Below are 16,875 nucleotides of genomic sequence, written 5' to 3' on the forward strand. Positions count from 1 at the left end.
ACTGTCTTCTTCTTGGCTTCGTTCTAATGGTCCTCAACACCTTCGTACCACTTCCAGCCATGTTTTGGCTGAGAAGGGCAGAGCAATGTGATCACTTGAGATTTCACCAGGGGGGGAAAAAGTATACCACCACCAAGGGCTGAAATTGCCTCTCTATGCCTCATATGCACCAACTGCATGAGAGAAATCAGATGCAATATCATTTAACGCATCACAAAAAGAAACAGGACGGCTGTTCTGCCTTCAGGTGGCCTCCATTCCCTAAGCCGCTCAAGCCATGATTTTGGAGGGCCACTGACTGATTAATTTAATTTAACTTACTAGATTTCTTGCCCGCCCTCCCCACAAACAGGCTCAGCGCAGGTTACAACATTATATAGTACAATAAATTAAAACGATACACAATCAAAGATAAAAAACACAATTTCATAATTCCAATACAGAAGTTAAAACCACAATCTAAGATGCACCCTAATGCATCCCGCACACCAGTATCATGGAGGTAGGGCAGGCAGGTCGCCAGAATGTAGAACAGGCAGGCCAAAGGCCACAGCAGAGAGGCCAACCGGGCAGTTTGCCCACGCCTCAACCACCACCGTAGGTCTGGCGGAACATCACCATCTTACAGGCCCGGTGGAACTGTAACAAGTCCCACAGGGCCCTAGTCTCGATGGAGAGAGAGTTCCACCAGGCTGCAGCCAAGGCCAAAAAGGCCCTGGCCCCGGTTAAGGCTAGGTGAACGTCCTTGGCGCCAGGGATCACCAGAAGGTGTTTGTCGGCAGAACAAAGTGCCCTCTGGGGCGAGAGGCGGTCCTGCAATATATTTTGTGGGAGATAGTTTGTGGGAGAGGGCCTGGATAGGAGATGCCGCTTCAGGCAATAACTGAAGGATTCAGAGAAAAGTTATGGCCCTGAAGCACGAGAACAGCCACGTGTGCCGTGATTCTACAGGAACGCACAGAAAATACAAAATTCCTGAGAAATAATCTGCTTTTTAAAAAACAATTCTAGCCCTCATGACTGAGAGTAAACGCTTTAAAGTGTGTTGGCAAGGCCTGCTGGCATCTCAGCAGACCAAAAAGACCAAGTAATATTTTTTTTAGTCTGAGGGGTTTCAGTGTTTTTTCTTGTTCAGTCACAACCAAAAGAGCAGAATAAGGAGGGGGTAAAGTTGTGTGTGTTCGTTCACTCTGAATAATTTGTACAGGTTGCGGAAGTCGGCTTTTTTTAGCGCACAATCTGGACTGCCTGAGTGCCGAATTATGTGCAAGTACACGTGGTCCTGGCTGTGTATCAGGGAAGAGAAGGGGGTGCCCTAGCAGGTGGGAACAGAATAAATACTTCGCTTGCATGAATAGTACCTCTTTAAAAATATATAATCCAAACACTCTGCCCCCAGGAAAATCACTCTGGGAAATGATATGCACTGTCCTGAAACTTCCTTACAAAATCTGAATGTTTTGGAGAAAAGACAGGATAAAAATGAGTGGAAACAGACCAGATCTCTGACTTCTACCTTCTCCATCATCTGGAAGCAAGAGAGTTGCTTCCCAGAGTGGGAATTCTGACCTCCTGAATGCCCCTCGGCAATTGTTAAAGGAAAGTGGGGGAAAGAGATGACACATCCGTACTCTGCTAACATTTTTGCCAATCGACTGTTCCCAATGTGGAAGCACAAACACGTTGAAAAGGTCCTGATCAAACCCTTACTAATTGCTTCGAGGTAGTTACCCTAACTATTCATGAAAACTTTTCCCATTCCAGCAGTCCTGTTCACTGCATTTAGGTAGGCTTCACATAAGGGGGGGGGGAGTCTTTTATATGTTTCTGTTGATCTATCTTTGAAATTCACAAATTTCCAGAGCTAACGAGGATTGGAGTTCAAGAATACTTCCTGAAAACCCTTTATAATAAAAACAGCCCCTCCTCTTGGAGCTCATGTCTGTTTGTTCAACAAAGCTGGTTTGAATTATCTGCCGCTTAGCAACAGAGATGCTAGAACGGGCCTTGTAGGCCAGCCGTCATAGTTTTCTGTTACCAAACTTTGTGCAAGAGAAATGGTCTGATCTATTTTAACCCTTCCATGTTCTTTTCTTTTTAGCGAGCACAAATCAAATCAGCGACAAACACCATACAACATCAACAGGAATTCAGGTGAAATAATAAAAACCACCCTAAGACCATTATAATAAAGGGTCATACACTATCGAACACTATCAGGGTTGGGGAATGATGTATTTACCTATCCAAGGAGCGTCACAGGCCCGGGGCTATCACAGAAAAGGCCCTGCCCTCCATCACCATCTACCATTCTTGGCGATGAGAACATGAACGAGGCCTTTACTGAAGACTTGTGCATCGAGAAGGGACAAGAACTGGAGCCTTCCTGCCTGAGCACACGTGGCATACGGAGGCAATCCCAAGCAGGCAGGCCACGCACGGTGTGTTTAAATGTATAACAGCAGTTGCCAGAACCAGACCTGGAACCTAACTAGTAACCAGCAAAAAGCATAACCACAAGAGAAATTCAAAAGAAAAAAAGTCTACAACACAGCATTTGCCTCTCCTGACAAAACACACCCCAAGGCCCCGGCACGAAGGTTGCAAGGCCTATGTCTGAAGCACTGCTATTTTCTGGATGCTGTAAGGGCCACTGCACCAGATGGCAACTGTAAGAGCAAGATTCGAGTCCAGCAGCACTTTAAAATATTACATTAAAAACGTAATAAACAGGTCCATCAATCCAAGATGGCAGCCCATTATTTCCAAGATTTCCAACTTGGCAACTGTTCAGGTTTTTTTGCATTTAACAAAGTCAGTGTTATTATTATCCTCACAACACAGCTGGGGAGCTGGGATGAGAGGAGTGGCTGACCCAAGGCCACCGACTGAACTCGTGGAAGTACTGGGAGTCAAACCTGCAGACTGCTGATTTGCAACCCAACCACTTAAACCCTATGCTTCAGCAGCTCTACGGGCTCCCGTAACTACCAAAGGTTCATTGCATTCACAGATTTGAGACTCTTGCCTTTTCTTAAGGCAAACATTTCCTATAGGCACAAAAAGCTCCACTATCTAAAAGCCACGATGTGGCATCAACAGACCCAATCCTTGGCCGATTCCAGACGGCCCTCCGCATCCCAAAATGTTGCGCGTTGTCGCGCGGAAAACACGAAATATCACATTTTCTCGCGCGAGTTTTGCACAACCTCACGCAAAACTCGCGCAAGAAAACGCAATATTTCACGTTTTCCGCGCAACAACGTGCAACGTTTCGGGATGCGGAGGGCCGTCTGGAATCGGCCCTCGTCTCTCCTACGCAACCAATTCCAGGGCGTGTTTGCAGGGAGGGAAGGAGAGTTACCATCCTGCCCCAAGTAGGGCATTCAAGGGGGCTTGCACCATGTTTAAGAAATCCAACAACATAATAACATATCCAACCACAATAAAAAAGCAAGCAGAGCCAAAGTTTTCTGCTCTAGTGTTCACAAATCCACGCAGGTAAGTCTGCTTTCTATGGGAAGATCTAACAGCAATTTGTTGTTTCCCCTGGAGGCTTGAGAAAGAGAGCACAGACGGTTCAAGAGCGTTAAAATTTCTGTGGCCACATGGGCAACTGGGAAGGAGGATTTTTTTCCTGCGCTCTGCTAGGTAACACAAACGATTATGGACTGGGCTGTTACTGGGCTGTTCAGCATCCTGGTCTAGGATCCGACCACCACGCTGGCCCTCTGAATAGGGGGTGGGTGGGATTTCGCTATTTTGGACAATTAAGCATCAAACAGACTCAATATAGGGGCTATTAACCACAATGGCTCCAGCCAGGCAGTAGCATTTCACTGAGTGCCCGAAGCAAGTGCGGTGGTGACAAGAAAGACACGAGAGCTGTGTTCAGGTACTTCTTATACCTTTCCCAACAACATGACTGAGGGAAACACAGTGCTGGACTAGAGGGGCTCCTTGGACTAGACAGCCCGATCCACCATGGCTGGGACTGGAAAATGCATCACACAAGCACTGCAGATGTAGGCTAACAGCTTTCCATTCGACTGCCTGTGTCCCCAGCTAGTTCTCCTTTTTGCTGTTTGGGCAGAATTTCCAGGGGCCAAGCTGTGGACCTGACACCTGAAGTCTGCACCAGCTCGTTGCATCTTTTTACCGCTGCCTCTTTTAAGTATTCTGCTGGGAGCACATTTCTCAACGCTTCAGTCATTTCTGCAGGAGAGAGAGAGAGACAGTCCCTTTCTTGGGTTGTCACACAAGCACCTATTAATGGATCACTACAGATGCTGCTTCACATACCAGGCGCCGGCTAACAATTCCGCCTCCCTTCCCTTATTTTTTGGTGCATTGTTCCATTTTCTCCTCATGTGCTGGCTGCATCCAGCAATTTGCGAGCTGTATCTACTTCGAAAGGTAGACAGCAGCCTGATTGTAATGACTGAACTACACCAACAAAGTATTTGTTCTGAAGATCTGAAAAGGGGAGTTTGTTGCATGGATAAACGGGGCATTTCTTATCAGTTGACAGTGTGCTGCTTCTTGCTGCAAATTCATCCTTTTATTCCCCAGACAAGAAAGAAAGTGCGGGTCTACTTTATTTTTTTTTTAACTACACTAACACTTGTACTAGCCAATGAACTGAAAAGCCGATGAGTCCCATTAGTCTGAATCCCCCGATTGTTTAAAAAATGGTAATTAATTAAGCAAAGCCATTGCTGCTGCTGGCAAAGAACACTAGACTGGACCCCACGCATCATTCTGCTGAAAGAGGAGCTACCCTCCAAGCTTCCTGTATCGGGGAAGGCTCCTTCTGTGGGAGAAAAATTCACCTGCTGATCAAATGGATCAGCAATCCTGAGAACTCAATGGTATCTCTCTTTCTGCGAGTTCAAAGGTGGGTAAAGAGAGCTCTGACTGCGTCTTTGATGGAATCGTTAAACAAGTCGTAGACACGTGAGTGTTAACTAGCAAAGAAGGGGTTATTCATGCATGTTCCCTAGTGGGGAGAAGGGAAGAAAATTATTATGTCGTTAAAACAGGAAAATAAGCTTAGGGTTGATAAAAGAATTACAGCATATAGTTCAATTTCCCCAAAACGTCCTTCTTTCACTGTTATTTTTGTACCATGACTTGAAAACTTCTAGAAATGTTCCCTTCCTAGATGTTTCCGATCAGCAGCAGCTCTCAAGCTGATAAAGATAAGCGTTCTCCAGTCATGCCAACAAACTTTAACTAGAGAAGCCAAAGACTGAACTTAGAATGTCTGCATTCAACCCGTATGCTACGCTACACCTATGGAAAGTGACTTCGTAGGAGAAAGAAAGGGTATCACAAGCAAAGTACCTCAGACGGAAGCGGAACGGACTTGGGGCTAGAAGTAGAAGAGTGGGAAAACATAGAAGGCAGGCCAACTAAAGAACACACACCCACACTAGGGTTGCCAGGTCCCCCTCCCCTCCCAGTGGGAGGTGGGGGACCCGGCACCTACCTGTTTGTCGTGCATGTGCATACACGCTCCCAAGTCCATGTGATAACGTTAATTCCAGGAAGTGACACCATTGTGCAGGCCGGGAGCACTCCCATGCTCCGCCGGGAAGGGGCGAATCAGGCCCGATTTGGTGTGGATCGGGCTGCTGCAAAGCACGGGAGCCCTCCTGTGCTTTGCAGTGGTCCAATCCGGGCCAAATTCAGCCCAAATCCACCCACATCGGGCCCAAAACGGCCTGGAATGGACCGTTGTGGAGCGTTGGAATGCTCCCACACTTCGCAGCAGCCCAATCAGGGCTGAATTGGGCCCCAATGAGCCCAGATCGGGTCCAAATTGGCCTAGAATGGGCTGCTGTGGAGCGTGGGAACACTCCCATGCTATGCAGCAGCCTAATCTGGGTTGGATCAGGCCACGGGAGCGCGCCTCCCCGCCCAGGAGCACACTCCTGGGAGGCCGGTGCCTGCCCTGCAGGCCAGGTTAGCGGGGGCGAGGAGGTAGAGCGGTGGGACTGGCAACTCTAACCCACACATTATTACTGTCCATAGTAGTAGGATCACTCCTAGCACTAAGCAGAAGAAATGTTTGTTTATGGTTGGCTCTGGGGACCAGAGAACTCCAGACCAGGATAGAAGTTGAAGCCTGTGAAGACTGAATACGCACGAAGCTTCCTCGCACTGAATTTGGTCGATCAAGGTCTGTATAGCCTACACAGACGGGCAGCGCCTCTCCAGGCTCTCAAGTAGAAGTCTTCCCCATCACTGACTACCAGGTCCTTCTAACTAGAGATACCAGGATGAACCTGGGAGCGGACATTCTGCATGCAGGCAGAGACTTGGGGGGTTCAATCTGGCTTTTGCACACCGATCAATTAGCTGGATTTTTTGCTGATCCGGCAAATCCAGCTACGCTGGTTCAAAACAGACGATCCTGGATCGTGAATGGGCCACATTAAACCAAGTTTATTTGGTTGAATCCTGCAAACTCTGCTGCAGGCTGGCTTTTTTATTTCCAGGCGTGTGGAGGAAGAAAGCAAGACTGCCTCTCTTGCCCATGCCCTCGCAGCTTCCCATGCTCCTGGCTGGCTCCTCTCCCAGCCTCTCTGCCTACTGCTTCCTGTCCCCCGCTGGCCTTGCGCCATTCTCCTGCCACTGAGCTTGCCCTGATGGTGCTTCAAGCTGCTTTGCGCCACCACCCTGGGCTTGCTGCTGTTCCGCCTCTGCTGCCTGCTTTTCTCGGCAAGGGCCGTGGATCCCCTCCCGCCCCACCTTTTCCTGAAACTTGGGGGGGGGGGTCTGTAGTGGACAAGAAGGGGCAGAATTCCCTGCAAATTTGGTGGAGTTTGCTGAACAAATGCTCCCCCGGCCCTGCAGACAGCCTCCCCCATGGGGAATAACGGCCAGATAAATCTGAGATTCTCTAATCCCTAACAACTATCAACCTAAGCCTGGACCACTCTACACAACAGGTACACTTCCTGGACACCACTGTACAACTACATAATGGACGAATAAATACCACTTTATACCGGAAACCAACAGACCGATACTCATATCTGCATGCCTCCAGCTACCACCCTAAACATACCACTCGGTCTATTGTCTACAGCCAAGCCTTACGTTACAACCGTATCTGCTCCAATGCTCTCGACCGAGACTCGCACTTAAGAGATTTACAACAAGCATTTTTGGGACTACAGTACCCACCAAATGAAGTGAAGAAACAAATCAACAGGGCCAGACTAGTACCCAGAAACAGCCTACTCCAGGACAAACCTAAAGGAACTAACAACAGAACACCACTGGTTGTCACCTATAGCTCCCAGCTCAAACCCATCCAACGTATCATCAGTGAGCTACAACCCATCCTGGAAAATGATACCTCTCTCTCAGAAGCCCTGGGTGGAAGACCTTTCCTTGCCTACAGACAGCCCCCCAACCTTAAACGACTTCTCACTCACAACCATGAATCAGCCAGCAGAGTCACCAGCACAGGTACCAGGCCCTGCAACAGACCCAGATGCCAGCTCTGCCCCTATATCTACCCAGGGAATACAATTACAGGACCCAATGGCATCAACTACACTGTCTCTGGCTCTTACAGCTGCTCATCCTCCAATCTGATATATGCCCTCATGTGCCAACAATGTCCTTCTGCTCTGTACATTGGACAAACCAGCCAACCTCTACGCAAAAGAATAAATGGACACAAATCTGACATTAGAAATGGAAACGTCCAGAAACCAGTGGGAGAACACTTCAACCTACCAGGACATTCCATCAAAGACTTAAAGGTCACTGTAGTTCAACAGAAACCTTTCAAAAACAAAATCCAACGGGAGGCTGCTGAACTGGAATTCATATGCAAATTTGACTCTGTCAAGCTGGGACTGAATAGGGACTATGAATGGTTATCACATTACCACAGGTAACAGATTTCCTTTACAGAGGTGTGGTCTGGGGGAGCTCAGTGGTACCTGGCGTGGGCTTTCGGGAACCACAGATCTCTTTGTCAGATGCATCTGGCAGGGAGAGCTGTGGTTATCGAAGGCCCATACTACATTGGAATTGGATGGTCTAGCTGTTTGGCTTCTACAAACTAACAGGGCAAACTCCTTTGAAGCCAACTGATACACACACCAAAAGGAGATGTTTACATATACTAGCAAAGGAATGTTTGGGTTGCTCCCTCCCCCTCCCCCCCTAATTGCCTCTTCCCTCTGCTCTTCTGTGTTTGACCAGTCTCTGTATCAGGCATCTGACGAAGAGAACTTGATTCTCGAAAGCTTATGCTAAAATAAAATTGGTTAGTCTTAAAGGTGCTACTGGACTCTTTTTTATTTTGAAACCAGGTAAGAGAATCTGACCAGGATTTCAGGGACACCAAATTTGTATGGTATCAATGATACACCGATCTGGATTGATCCACCGCTAGCAGAGATTCTTCCACTGAGCAACAGCCCTTCCCTGGTTGGGGCAAGGCCGACATCTCCTCTGCATTCAGCAGGCCACAGCTATGCCGGCCTCCCTGCATGGGCCATTGTGAAAAGACACGGTGCAGCTGAAGACGTTTCCTGTGGTCCCAAATCCACTCTGGGGTCCTTTCTTGTTGGGAACCCCAAAAGCAGAGCAAAATTCAAAGCAGCCACTGGCTTAGACCTCTTTTAGGCTGCACCTAAGGGTTAACGTGCGCCATGCCTACCGGCTGGACACATGCACCCACCCACCCCTTGTCCAAGGGTGAGAAGTGAACCGCACGCATGGGGGTCTCGGCAGGCTCCAGGGCTCTGACACTCTCCAGTTACTACGATCTGCTCATAAGCTCTTTTTCCACGCTTGATTTCCGTGGAAGGGAAAATCTGTGGGGCACCCCTGAAGCAGGTCTTTTGCTTGATGGTACTGCAGTACAGAAATCCCCACTCGTCAAGGCGCCTGATCTGGGTCGTTTTCTAGCTTTCAGTGATAAGTGAAGACATTTATGTCCTGTCAGACCCTTGATTGATTTTCATTGTCTCTCTGATTGATGGTTTTTACCTGCTTGCCTGGATGGGTGGTTTGTTCTAGGGTGGCCGCTGCTCTATTTTCTTTCTATTGTCACGCCATACTATGCTGCTGTAGTTTTATACATAATTTTGAGATTTCAACACCTCTATTACACACACACACACACACAATTCTGATTTTTCTGCATGTTGTGCTGGGGTTTACTTGTTTGTTTTGGGGAAAGGTGGTTTAGAAAAATGAATGAGGAGGATTTGGTGTTCAGTTACTTCCTCTGTCCCTCTAATGGGCTCACAAGCTGCAGCAGGGCTTTGAGGCTAAAAAAGAGACAGAGAGAAGCCAACTGTGCCCACGTTCTTCTCTGAGCTCTCTGAGATCAGGCAGTCTTGGCCCAAATAATAATAATAATAACAACTGCGCTTATATACCACTCTTCTAGACAGATTACTGCCCCATTCAGGGTAGTGGCTGACCCAAGGCACTTCTGATATTCCGCACAGCTATGAGGTAGGTAGCTGGGTTGCGTTTGTCCACAAATATTCAGAACAATGGGCCCTACCCCCAGGCCTCAATAGGGATGTAGGTTTCTTTTCCCACTGCAGATGCGAACGTTCGACATCTCATAAGCCCCAAGCATTTCTCCCATGCTCTAATCAAACTGATTACATTTTGCACTGTACACCTTTGCATTCTGACTCCCTTCTTTACAACACCCCTCCCGCTGTCTGACTGTGACTGTCTGACTGGGATATAAGGGCTCAGGGATCTCCAATCCTACTTGTATCTGATGATGGGAGCTTTAATTCTCGAAAGCTTATGCCCTGGAAATCTTGTTGTGATTCAAACGCTACTGGACTCAAATCCTCAACTCACATAGCTATCATGGCTGACAGATCAATTCCTGGCGGAGGAAGGGGACATCAATGGCTAACCCCCATTTCAAGCCATGTAATCCAGAGGGACAACCTCATGTCTTGCGAAGGTCCATCCACTCATTGTGCAACTCCTTTAAAAATTCAGTCTCTACTATCCTTTTTACAGTTTACTGGAGACAGTTTTAGCAGGCAACATTAAAAAATGGACAATTCGCAAAAGACTGCACATCAATACAACATGTACGAGATCCAGCGCAACCAAACAATAATTTGCAGAGAAAAAATTCCTAACTCCTGGGTTATTATGAGTATAATAAGCAGCAATCATTACGTTTTTATGAAGTGCTTATTGATCACGGACAATTTGATAATTGCCATGAGGCTAATCGCTTCCCATTCAGTGTCCCTCTGTTAAAAAATGTAATTTTTAATGTAAGGAGACCAGAGATACACTCTTCTAACAACCTCCACCGGTAACTTTTGCACAATCACAAGAGCCTTTTAAACAATTGTATTCCAGATCTGGATCCTCAAATCCCGTTCCTGAGAGTGAAAACTGAGTAATGATCCACTCTGAAAAATAAATCCGGAAATGCCTCATACATTCAGTATTTTCACTATACAGGTCAGCAAGAGACACGGGGGATTTGCATCCCAAGAAGCAGCTTGGATAAAATAGTTATTTTCCTTATTGTTTCTCGTGCAATGCCGCACACAGCCTACAAGATTCTCCATCAATTGTCCTTTTTAAGATGCCTGAACTGGAGCTTGGAATCAGGCAAGAAAAGAGGAGAATAAACCAGTGTGGGCACCCCGCAAATGTCTCTCTTCAGAGTCCTAAGGGTTGGGGCACTCCATCTGACAACTGAGTTGGATTAAAGCTTATTGACCTAAGTGTAGACTTGAAAACCTCAATGTAGAATAATGAAATATACCCCCCTACCTAGACTTAGCTGTTCTGGTCCCCTGGACCGAAGCCACGATAACACTGAGACTAGACTGCTGTAATGTACTACACATGGGTCTGCCCTTGACACTCCAGTTTTTACAGAACGCCACAGCTCCGTTATTATCGGAAGCTAGGCGGAGTATGGACATTATACCCAGTTGGAAGTCTTAGTGAGAAAGGTAGACTGTAAGTAAATAAAATAAATAAAAACAAATAAATGTTTTGCTATGTTAGAGAAGAAAGACTAGATAGATACTACGGCTCAGTAGCAGAGCATCTTCTTGGGATGGTGAAGGTCGTAGGTTCAATCCCCAGCAGGGCCAGTTTAAATGGGATCCAGTTGTACACAACGTGAAAGACCTCAACCTGAGGCCCCGGAGAGCAGCTGCCAGTCTGAGTAGACAATACTGACCTTGATGGACCAGTGAGCTGATGTCGTATAAGGCAGCTTCATGTATGTGAAACTTCCAGGTAGCGGATTGGAAAGCACAGAGTTCACCCCAGTCAGGCACATCACAGCTGTAGCTCCTCAACTTGGCCACAGATGCAGAACATCTTGTTTGTTATATACACCTGATAGACTACCCACAGTTCATGAACAAACCACGGTTTAGCACCATGTCCGAACACATCTACCCTAAACTACCTAAATTTAGACCATGGCGTTTGCAAAGATTCACTTGCCTTCTGCTACACGGCCTTTTTCACTTGCTTAGCCACCCTTAACAAAACGGTTGGAAGCCGTGAAGGAATTGGCCTTTCACGGTCTGTTTCCTTGAGGCCCGAGAGATCAGAACCCCCCCCCCCCCCGCTGCCATCTTGAGTCCCCACCCAGCGAGGCAATCCTTTCTCCTGGAGAGTACCAACTTACTACTGGTAGTAACTGCTGCCACCAACAAACCTGAAAAAGTATCTCCTACTAGATGGGCATATCCAACTGGCACTCTGTATCCACGATGCCATTTAAAGACTTCACCTAGCTACCATGTTTCCCACTTAGTTCCTACTAGCTGGCGTGGGAGCATTCTACTGCACTGTCAAGGTATCATGCTCAAGGGATGGCAAGCTCAATTGCTGCCCTGCCCCTTCACCACTCATTGAAACTGAACAGGCATGGTGTGGGCACAGAAACCAGGTTTCAGCTGTTCAAAACATAAGGAAGTTTGCCCCCCCGCCCAAATATATACGGCCTATTCAAGCATCGAGCCGAGCAAGGATATATAGAAAAGGTGAAAACATGCAATACTCTAACCTTACACTCTATACTTCTGTTAATCAGTGTTTAATTAGGACATGATAATAATGCTTGAAGTTGCAGCATTCAAAAGTTCTTCATCGCCCTTAGTTCTTAGAGTTAGGACTTCTTCCACTGTTCCTCAACACGTGGTCAAGGCTTACAGAGATGTTGTCCTTCATGGCTTGTACCATCGAAAGAGAACAGCAAGATGGAAGAGAACTTCTATCCTGACAATTATCATCTCCTGTCTGAGACACCATTCCCCTCTGGGACTGTCCTGATCTTTCTGCTAACACTAAGCTTTCCGGCTGTCCCAGTCTCTGTCCCCTTTAGGTGAGAGATGTTAAGTGTTTTGTTCATACTTTGGCCGGAGTCCTTTGCATACCTAAGAGCTGGAGTGCCTCAATGCACTTGTGCTAGGGAGAGAGATGGCTCATCTCCTACAGTTTTCTCTTTGCTAGCTATGGGCTTGCACCTGGGTTCCATCTTTCAGACAGAGTGCAGTCCCAATGGTTGAATTATTGGGGCAAATTCTAGGGTACAAGGCACTGCTACAAAAGAAGCACCTTCAAATAAGTTCTCTTTGGAACTAGATATCTATGCTACTTGGTCAAACACACGTTTGCAGACAAGGAAGAAAAGTTCAACTGGAACAGAAAACCATGCATACAGATACTATCGAAGCAAAATTACAAGTGTTCTCCGTTACTAACTTGTGAGATACCGCATAAGAGTTTAAGGAGGACTCTTAAAAAGTTAGCCTAGGTGCAGGAGGGGGTGGAATTTTATTTGTTTGAACTGAAAACCATCTGTAAAATTCCACAGCTAGTTTCTAAAACTCAGTTCAGAGGGTTCAAAGACTGCTGAGTTTTAACCGTCAGAAATCGATGCCCTGCCAACAATTATTATTGTCCAAACTGACAGTAAAAACCTTTGAAGGATCTAAAATGTGAAATGTCATCACTCCTGTTCTCGGATATTACTTTGTGGGAGATGAACGGCGGCGGCGGCACCTCGACAGCATTCAGAAGTTGCTTTTGCCAGTTCTATTTCTGGCACGACCCGTTCCGCACAGCGAATTCTAAACAGAAGAGGCGAAAACCGAAACCATGAAGGCAGACTGATTGTGGGCTTGATTATTTCAAAACCAGACACGAAATCTAACCGAGAGCAACTATTTGCAGCGCTACTAGAGAAATAAACATTTTCTATGGAGGACTTACCCGTCTTCCCAAACGGAAGCTGGTGTGCTAACTTAAGCAAACTTCACAACGTGGCTCTCATAAGCCTGAGATACTTAAAACAGAAGCGACCGAGCGAGCCTCAACTTCTCTTAAAGAAAAGAAAAAACCTTAATGATCTGCATATTGCCGGTTGCGACTTTGTTTGTTTAAACAGTCTCTTAAGAAGACGAAGCTGGGCCAGACATCCTACAGCAATATTCTTTTAAAACCAACAGTGGTGAGTTTTCAAGAGAGGTGGAGCAAATTTGGGGCGGGGGAGGGGAGGGTGAGATCTCAGCCCTGGCTAAAGCGCAACTAACAAGAGCAGCAGCACAAAAGAGCATTTATATGCCAGCAGCTTCCCGAAGGAAGCCGAGAAAAGTGTTAAGAGAGTTGGGAATGCCAGGCAGATTTGAATCGAGAACTTCAAGGCAAATAACGGAGTCTGGTGTAAGCACTAGCACGTACGAGCAATTCCTGCCACGCGTTACCTTCCCTGGAGATTTTTAAGCCATTTGTTTTAGGCGTGCAATGCACCTTGAAAAGTAGGTTAGTGAAGGAAGAAAAAGGCACGGGCACGTTAGCAGAGCTGCCCATATGAAGAACACAAATATCAGTTTCAGAGTCAATTAAAGATATAGAAAAGGGAAACGAAAATGAATGGGAATGAGAAGCAGCAAAACAGAACCAAACACTCCGGATATATCGTTTTCTTCTGTCCCAACTACACGGAGAATCTATCCATCCTTCCACCCGATATTGATTTGAACCTTCACTGTGTTTGATCTCATAGCAACTGCAGGCCAGTCAAACTGCTTGCCTTTCACCAGATGAAAACCTGAGGCTAAGAAATAAGCCCAAGGTCAATGTAAAGAATCGTAGAGTCGCAGAAAGTGAAATCAAAGCCTTCCAAAACTCTCTCTCTCCAGATAGTAAAGAGTCCACTGGACACTTTACTACTTTGCTACTACAGACTAACGCGGCTAACTCCTCTGGATCTACCCAGATAGTTTCAGATGGTTAGCCCTGTTGGTCAGTGGTAGAAGAGCAAGAATCGGGTCCAGTAGCATCGTAGAGACCAACTAGGTTTCCACGGGATGAGCTTTCGAGAGTCAGAGCTCCCTTCTCTATCAACTGGCCTGAAACATCTCTGAGAAAGTTCAGTTTTTTAAATCAAAGGCCAATCAGCAGGGCCTTTGGACTCCTCTCTTGCCAGCCATCACAACCGCCTTTTCTGTCACCAGGGCTCTTCGATACAGCACTTCGGCCCTTCCGACTGACACATAGCAGCTATCCCTACCTAGCAGACAGAGTTGCAAGGGACCCCTCAAACTCTATCATCCTGAGAGAGATGGTGGAAATAACCAGAGAAAAGAAAAACGTGTGGCTGTCAAGTACTCCTCGTGGTAGGGAAGCTCACCGTCATACGACCAAAGGGTGGAGTTCTCGCGCTCCGTCCTCAGAGCTTGGAAGTGACCTGCTTCGGATTAGACAGGGAGCACCCTGGGGAACTTCTGATCAAACCAAGAGGACTGTAATAATCACAGTGAGTCCGAACATGAAGACGATAGCCTTTTTCATAGTCCTTTCACATCAAGGCCTTTAACTCATCCGGAGGGCAAGCAAAGGATTACAAACAAGGACTCCCAACAAACAAGCAATACAGCCGCGAGCCAAGGAATTTATTTTCGATGTAGTGAAAAGCCTGCACATTATCCAGTGCGGGGCTGCTCCCCTCCCAGCCTTTCCTCAATGCAACGGCGCAACTGGCTGCCACAACTTTCCCCAGTTTCTAAAGCTACTTGACAGACAGCACCAGGAGGTATTTTTTCAAAAGAAGGAGCGCCCACAGCCCCACTGGGGCATAGTTTTTCTAGTGTTGTCAAGACTCAAGCCCTCTTCATTCATTTCTCCCCAACAGGAACCCAAAGAGGCTTATATCATTCTCCTCTCCTCCCTTTTCTCCTCACAACAACCCAGCGAGGTAAGTTAGGCTGTTTGCATAACTGGCCCAAGGTCACCCACCAAGCTTCCATGGCAGAGAGAGGATTTGAACCTGGGCCTCCCAGCTCCCAGTGCTCTAACCACTGCACAACACTGGCTCTCCGTGAAATCGGCTCAGGACAAAAGAAGGATCTGCCCCACCAGGAAGGGAAGGTCAACCATAATATTTCCAGAAGTCTGGCGCTGTAAAGTCTACCACCATCCATTCCAGCATGCGCACTCATGAGCCCTGACTCAAGAGGCCAAAGGAAGTCATGAGATATCTTCTAGAAGGATTACTGGTTAGGCTTCCTGCTGGGGAGAGCACCGCTGCTTCATCTCTACCTCACTGACAGGAGCCTGGTCTTCTGGAGCCACCTCAGAGCCAAACTAGGCATTACGGCAGCCTCAGGTCCGACCATTTCAGAGGAAAATTTAGCCATTAAAAAATTGCTGAGAGGGCCCATTTCTGATCGGGCCTGCGGTATGGTGGCACCCTGCAGTCTTGCTCCTCCTGCAACCCTTCAAGTGCCAAAATAGTTGCGCGGGAGTGAACGTTCTGGTGCTTGATAAGGCATGGGGAGAAACAAGACTGCACGGCGCTGCTGTGCTGTGCCCTCACGGCAATTTTCAAATGGCTAAATTCTCCTCTAAAACGGTGCTGGTGGCCGTGGGCTGGACCCGTGGCTGCTGTAATGTTTAGTTTGGCCCTTAGAGTCCGATCAGTGGCCCGCATTGCCCAGTACTGTCTCCTCTGACTAGCAGGGGCTCTCCGGGATTTCACATTTGAGAGCTTTTACCCCATCACTTACTACCTGTGATGGTCAAGCGGAGATCCCAGGGACTGAACTTGGGACTTCCACCAAAGCAGGAGCCGTTCCCTTGACAAACCCCCACCGCAGTCTGCATCGCATTCAGATCAGGATTTGGCAGATGGGGCTACAGTCAAGAAAAGGCATCTTGAGTGCTATTGCTGGAATGAAGTCCATCCGTCACTGATCTGAGGACCTGTGCTGTTTTATGAAGTCCACATCAAAAGATAAACACAGCTGTGCTGATCAACGAAAGGAACTCATCCCACCTCCCTGCAGCCATTATTCAACTGACCACAAAACTAACGGAAAGACAGTGAGAATTCTACAGCAACTCAAGAGTTTTTCGGCTGTGAGCTTCCACAGGCGCTGTTCTCCAATGAAGAGGTCTCCTTGCGAGCTGGGGGAATTAGCGTGCGAGGAGAGGCTGTGAGAAGAGGGGCAACTGGGATCTTTTCGCCTATGTATACAAGGATCGCTTCCTCTAGAGAACTCTTTCAAAAAACGCGTATGCTCTGTCTTTGTGTTGGTCATTGGACTGCATTATCATTTGTGTATGGAGATTGTTTTAGCAATTGTTAACATATGCATGTAGCCTGCCACTCATGCTTTATGTTATTAACTTGAATTTTGTGCGCACCCATAATAAATACCTTTTGGGAATACAGATTACATTTTAGGTTGTAACTTGACCCCTGTATTTTCCCCTGCTTGTTTGGGCTGAGTCTGTGGGGGCTCTTCCCCCCAACCCCCTTTTCTTCTTTGCTTGCCATAATTACCAGTTCCAGAAGATAGAGGCAAAATAGTA

General features: G+C 47.1%; 1 protein-coding gene across 2 annotated transcripts in view; it reads right to left on the reverse strand.

Annotated features, from left to right (window-relative positions):
* Positions 1-16,875, reverse strand: part of ATRN (attractin) — a 220,333-nt gene that overhangs the window by 66,769 nt on the left and 136,689 nt on the right. The gene's annotated exons all lie outside the window — the stretch shown is intronic.

This window comes from Eublepharis macularius, chromosome 10 (genome assembly GCF_028583425.1).
Source record: "Eublepharis macularius isolate TG4126 chromosome 10, MPM_Emac_v1.0, whole genome shotgun sequence".
NCBI lineage: Eukaryota > Metazoa > Chordata > Lepidosauria > Squamata > Eublepharidae > Eublepharis > Eublepharis macularius.